This window comes from Salvia splendens, chromosome 9 (genome assembly GCF_004379255.2).
Source record: "Salvia splendens isolate huo1 chromosome 9, SspV2, whole genome shotgun sequence".
Taxonomy (NCBI): Eukaryota; Viridiplantae; Streptophyta; class Magnoliopsida; order Lamiales; family Lamiaceae; genus Salvia; species Salvia splendens.
The window spans coordinates 28,513,545-28,520,650 of NC_056040.1; the positions used below are offsets into that span (position 1 = coordinate 28,513,545).

The following is a 7,106-nucleotide window of genomic DNA, read 5'->3' on the forward strand; positions in this document are numbered from 1 at the left end:
TCCTTCTTCTTCCTCCTCTTGATAACATACTATGGCCGACGACTTACCACACCAAAGCTCCTTCCTCTACCAAGCCAATTGGAATAATCGGACAATGATTCGCCTCAAACAAGAGAATAGTTGTGAAGCCACTTCATCTTCGAGGCCAAGTCCGTGATTGAGAACGAGCTCGGGTACTCCTTTGAATGGTTCAAACTAGTGGATTGAATTCACTTCTTGGAGAAACGATACAGGACTTTCAATGAGCTTGTTGTTCACTTGGAGGGGACATATTGGAATGCCGCGACCAACACCATCATAGTCACGACTAACACATAGGCAAATGGTCTCGTGGTATGGTCTATGTTTTACTTTGTATGTACATTACAGTAACATAAGAACTGACGTCTCTTGTTGTATCCATGTCGGGGAACCCCTTTCTCGGTGCCTACCATAGATATGGCGACCCTGCATATAATCAGTTATGTGAGTTGTTTGCTTTCAACGACGTTAAACAAGAGATCGATGGAACCGTGATTGTCCTTTCGGACTCACTGCAGTCACAAGGCCATGTGTGTAATGCACCATACAAGAATGCCGGAGATGGGCGAGGTCAATAGCAACAACAAATTCTCTATTGCACAGCGCAAACTGATGTTCGATGACGGAGGACCCCTAAACTTGGGAGTCAACAAACAAGAAGGAATGCTTCCTCGTGCCTGGACCGCATGGAAAATATGAATGGGTCGAGAAAAATTCGTGTAAGTTGAACCCAACACCGCTACAATCGATGATGTTTGACAGCGAGTAGTAGCTCTTTTTCCAGGCTGATATCCTGGATTGAATATGTGGAGTCGCCTTTAAATCAGTTTTCAGGATCTCACTCTTTAACCATTCCTCTATCTTGGTTGCGTAGCCACCTCGAAAGCCATTGTCCGATTTCTAGCCTCTAGCTACCAAATCTTCCAAAGCAGATATGAGCACCGCCTCTTCACGGTCAGACCAAGAGCGCCGAGACCGGTCGCACCTTCGGAAGCTTGAACAGCGGTATTCACTACCACCTACAACAGAAACAGGAAATAGGTCGGGCAAGTATATAAATTAAGTGCAACGTCGAATGAGCACAAAGTATGGAAACAGGGTATGTGGAAAATAAACCATACCTTGAATGCCTTGGCTGCCGTCGACGCTGGGTAATGAGCTTCAAGGTTCAGCCATGAGCATACATGATATCAACAAGAAGACGGGGAATCTAAAATATCCAAAGTATTCTAACACTTTTCGATTAAAAAATCACTGCGTGCAGATTATGTAAACCCAATACACCCAAAACGACCATCACATATAGCAAGAAGTAAAAAGAGCTCTCAGTAAAAAAATTTCTCTCTAGGAAATTCGCTCGGCCTTCTCTCTACAAAGTGGGGTTTTGAGATTTCTCTCAGTAGGTTCTCCTAGCGCCTCACTTTCGCTTTTCCGTTCACCAGAATACAATCACAGATCCAACCTTTCTTCACCGTCTCCACAGATTCTCTCCTACCCGTCGAATTTGTGGTGATCTTTGGAGAAGCAAGCAAGTTTCCGCCGTCCACGTGGTGGTCGGCGAAACTTCAGCGCTTGTTGAACTGTTACGGTTTATCCCTCGCTCCAGTAGAGAAGCTCCGGCTGCAACCATCGAATCCCGGAACTTGGGAGGGCTGCTAGGTCTGCTGGGTTTTGAACCAAGGTCGGAGCCCTCTAACTTACTGATACAAAACGCCGGCAAGCAGTAGTTCTGTTCCTGCTCTTGTTTGCCGACGTTTTGCAGCAGAAATCTATTTTGTTTGATTGAAATATTTACATCTAAACATTAATTAATATCCCGTGTTTAAGATCTAAATATCCATTAATTAATATCAAGTCCACTATCTGACTTTTATTAATTAATTTCTTTTTTCTATAGTGGTCTAGTTTAGAAACATTATTTATAATTAATGGAATAAATTCCAACTAGCCAGTTTTCTGAATAATAAAACTTTTTTCTACACACCTCTTGAGGATATTTTCAGACTGACCTCTCCCAGCACACGATTTATTGCAATAACAATACTAGCACCACTTAGACATTAATGATCACTACCCAATCTATCAGGATTCTTGGGCAACGAAATACCCTCACCATTTGATAAGTCAAAGTAGTTTTCAATTAATATCGTATGCTCAATGTTATGTCAACAATGATTAAGAAATGACAATCACTGAGACATCGTCTTTCAGTAAATAGCCAAGAAAGACTTATCTCACTGTTTGATCCTTTCAGTGCCATACCACACCGACATCGTTCATTTCCTAAGGTAAGGAATCTTTCGGACTGACGTCGCAACCTTTCACGATAGGTAGTCAAAGACTATCTAGGTTGTGAAACAGTTTTCCTTCTGCAAGAACCGATAAGTTACCTACTGTGAACGTCGCTCACAACTCGTCTACTATGCAGAAGACTTGGACTCATTTTGCTTAAACTATGTATTTAAATGGAAAACATATTTCAACATCTCATAAATACATAAGCAAAACACATTGTAACAACATATTATTTCTCATTAAATGATAAAAATGGATAGAAGAGTTATTACATATACAAGCATTCGAAAGATGCTTTCAGCATACTAAACTCTAACAGACGTTACCATCGATTCCCAACACCGGGAGGGCTGCTCGGTCTGCTTGTCTCGAAAGCTAAGTCTCTCATACTTTGGCTTTTGATTTCTTCTTTATGGTGCTCTCTGCACATACCGTTGAAGGTTGTAACAAGTTCTACTCAAATCTTCTTTTTATAATCAATGTACATGAATGCTTGGTTTAATATGAAGTAACAACAAGTTAGGGAAAATCACATATCTTTGTAATGCCTTCCTTTCTATGTGGAAACAGCTGAATCAGTTTCTGTTACTATCTCCGGCGACGATCACCAGCTCCGACCTGTTTTGGCCGTTGTGGTGACCAGCCTGCAAGTCAACCTTGGACAGTTATGGCATAGGACTATTTTTGGACGTTGGTGACTGCACCTGCCAGTATCTAGCTTTGTTTGTGGTGGTGCAGAAGATTGGATTTTTGTGCTGTCAAAGGCAGTTTCCTCTTTTGGGTGCTGCATAAACTGTTATTGTGGTGCAGGTGGAGAGGGTTACCTGCCCTTTCCCAAAAATAGGCAAACAACTCAGATTGTGTTGATTCATTGCCGCAACACTAAGTCACGTGATTTGATACCAAATGACACACCAACCCATCCCCAGTTGGTGTGTTCCTCTCTCCTTACTTGCCACGTGGCAGAACGCTAGGGCAACACAAGACGACGAATCCTAGCTTCCCTACGGGACAGAATGGCTCATCGTGGACTCGACGAAATTAGTGAAACTATTGGGAACTTAGTGGTGCCCGAAACTCAGCAAGTCTTAGCCGATTCCATTACCCAAAATGCACGTGAGGAGCAGGAGGTATCTTCATCGACAAGGCCAAACATCATTGCTCTACCAGCCTACTCATCGTGGCTCAAGCGTGCACAACAGTTCGAGCTCGACCCAATCTATCAAAAGGAGGACATCACCCTTATTCAGTTCAACAGCGTTGACCCAAAAGCTAATTACGTCACGCTGGAGAAAACCAATATCACCCCTATTTCTTGAGGATGGGGTATGTGCCTCCTTGGGAGGTTCTTCGGGCGCTTCCTAGGGAAAGAAGTTGTTTATGGACTCATGAAGCTCTGGCCTTGTAAGGCACGAGTCACTTTCCACCGTCGGGGGTGGATGTTCTTCCAATTTGGAGCGAAGCTGGCATGGAGAGTACAAGACAAAAAGGACCTTTCGACGCATTTGGCATGCAACTGATCCTTTAGTCAACGCCGAAAAATTTTGATCCGGACATGGAACCGGAAGTCTGAGTCCCGGTGTGGCTCCGTATAGTGGATCTGCCACTAGATCTTTAGAACCTTACAGTTGTGAGTAAGATTGGGTCTTACATTGGAACTCCACTCTCTACTGATTTCAAAACACTTAGAAGGAAATCAATGGATGGACCTCGGATTCATGTTGTAATCAACATGACGCAATGTCCTCTGGACGCAATTACCATTGAAATGACATCTGGAGATTTTATTGATGTGAAGCTGGAGTACGAGTTTCTGCCCAACTATTGCCCGGCGTGTAAGAGAATTGCACAAGTAGTAAGGTTGAAAGGAAGCACGTGGGGAAAAGGGTGTGATCCAAAAGCCCAAGTCTCGCAGCCGGTTGAAGATCCAAAAGGGGCTGAATGGAAGCACATAGGCCTTCAAATGCACAACCAATGGCTCCTCCATACCAACAGCGGATACCTACTCTCCCCCGCACAACAAGCAGGGCCTAGTAATGGACAAGGGTCTCGTCAACGGAATCACTGGAAGCAAAAGAGCGTGAGCATTCTAGGAGTAAGGGCTCAATAGGCGCAAAAGGGAAAATCTGTGTTAGGAAACTTCCCCGAATCGCATAATAAATTCGAGGCCGTTGTAACAGACAATGAGACAGACCACTTAATTATCCAACCTCAGCCGACAATGGCTGAATTCTTCACTACCCTCTTTTAAATGGTCGGGCAACAAGTGAGAGTAGACCGGCGCACAGTGAAGCAAGTACCCAAAGCAAAGGGCGTGCCACCAACAACCAAAGATACTTCGCTCACGGAAGTTCAGATCCAAGAGAAGGATGCCACAAAGGAGGCCCCTCCAGAGGAAAACCTGACCAACGATTGGGGAACTCTAATGAAGAACAATGTAGGAACTGAGCTAGCCGAAGCGATAGTTGAACACGGGGAGCCATCAGAGAGACAAGGCCGATCATCAAAGAAGAAAGGAGAGGTCAAGAAGAGGAAAAGCCGATCAAAGTCATGCCCAAATGGAGAGTTCGGGGAAGAGGGTCCCGATGATGATCCAGGACTGTGTCAATGATTGTTGCAACATGGAATGTACGGGGAATGCAGCAACTCCCCCGTCAAGCTGCGATTCCCGATTTTGTAAGAAAACACAAAATCGATGTTATTGGGTTACTTGAGACGAAGCTCAAAGCCAAGAACTATACTTACTTAATGAAGAATAAATTCAAGGAGTGGAGGAACGTCAACAACTTCAATTTGAGTGACAGAAGCATAATGTTACTACTTTGGAACCCAAGTTGAGTGGACCTGGAAATAATTCATGTGAATGTGCAGACCATCCACACCAAAATCAGGTGCTTGATTTCCAATAATACATTTTTCTTCTCCTTAGTTTATGGCAATCACACTATACCTGATAAACGTCCACTTTGGTACTCTTTGATTGAGTATGTCCCACGGGATGAGCCAAGCCTTGTGAGTTGAGACTTCAACAATGTAATGGGAGAAGATGAGAGGGTTGGGAGAAACATCCCCTCCGAGTACGAGGTCAAGAATATGGCTGATACATGCGCATTGCTCGGACTTGAAGATATTATGTCTACAGGGTGTCAGTTCACACGTTCAGAAGGGGGCATACTCAGCAAAATTGACCTAGCATACTCAGCAAAATTGACCTAGCAATGGTAAATGATGCTTGGTACTCGCATGGCTACATGGCCACTACGGATTATTTATCAGCAGGAGCATAATCTGACCACTCACCAATGGTGACCACCCTGTTTGGTAACAACATTTCCTATCCCAAACCCTTTAAGTTTTTTAACTTTTGGCTCAAACACAGAAAATTCTCAGAGCTTATGGATGAGAAATGGCCAACATGTGTTGATGGAACTGCCCAATTTAAGCTTGTCGAGCATTGTAAGCTTTTCAAAGCCCACCTTAAAGCTTTTAATTTCTAAGAGTTTGGAAACCTCTCCAACAGGGCAAAAGACGCTACAGAAAAGCTTGTCGAACTCCAGCTGAGAGCCGACATTGATACGACAAACGTGGTAATAAGGGATCAAATCATGTGCCAAGAGAAACTTACAGCATACCTCATTAAATTAGAGAGAGCTTTCTTTGAATAGAAAGCAAAGCTCAAGTTCTCTCTGCTTAGCGACCGGAGCACTTCCTTCTTCCACTCCCTTGTCAAGAGAAATAACTCACGGAACTACATTTCCCTCCTCCATAGGAATGATGGTACGATTACAAGGGATCAAGGAGAGATCATCCATGACTTCGTGGAGCACTACTCATCACTCTTAGGAACTAAGATGCAAGCCGAGCCCATTGATGAACAAGTGATTAGAGAAGGACAATTGGTCAGTGAAGAGGAGAGCAGAGACCTAATCCGAGAGGTCACTGATGTAGAGATCAAAGAAGCACTCTTTGATATTTAAAATGAAAAGACCCCTGGACCTGATGGCTACTCATCGGCCTTCTTCAAGAAACAATGGGGCAAAATTGGCCAGGAAGTGGTTGATGCGGCCAAGGAATTTTTCAATACCGACCGGATATTGGGGAATCTCAACACAACAGTGGTGAGCCTGATACCTAAGACGAAAATATTAAGGAACCCTATGGGTAGAATTGTCAATATATGTTTAACTATTTTTATTAAACAAATCAACCAAACAAAGGTATGAGATGGGCCATAAAACTCAATAATTTAACCAAACATCAAAAACGGTTATGAATCGTAAAATTGCCCATCTTGAAGCCCAAACATGGGGATTGCCCATCTAGAGAACCAAACGACTCCTAAAGATTATAATAACGTTTGAAATTCTTTTTCCCGTTTTTGACCTTTTAAATACTAAAATACCCCAAACCCCATAAGGGTATTTTAGACATTATATAACAACTTGAGTACTGATTTATGATTATGGTTCTATTGGGTATCTGATGAGATACGAGGTTTTTTACATATTTTAATTATTTTTTTATGTTATTACTTTTTATCAAAGTATATTAAACAATATAAGCGTATTTCTTCTCAAAATCTATTTTAGAAGATTTTAAATTATACTCCTTCTATCCCACAAAAATAAACACTCTTTCCATTTTAGTTCGAGAGATTTCAGAAAAAGTGATCAAATTCGCCGATCTTTCAAAATTTAGGATTAAATTCACTGACCTTTCGGAATATGGGATCGAGGCATGCGAATTTTTCTTTTTATTTTTTTATCTTTTATCTCTTCTTTTCAATATTA

The 7,106-nt window shown here is 42.5% G+C and overlaps 1 long non-coding RNA gene across 1 annotated transcript; it reads right to left on the minus strand.

The window, feature by feature from the left end:
* Positions 1 to 2,530: 2,530 nt before the first annotated feature.
* LOC121749004 lies at positions 2,531 to 6,497 on the minus strand. The gene is made up of 2 exons (XR_006039613.1): positions 5,949 to 6,497; positions 2,531 to 2,738 (listed from the first exon to the last, which is right to left on the minus strand). It is a non-coding gene; the product is annotated as an uncharacterized LOC121749004 (long non-coding RNA).
* Positions 6,498 to 7,106: the final 609 nt, after the last annotated feature.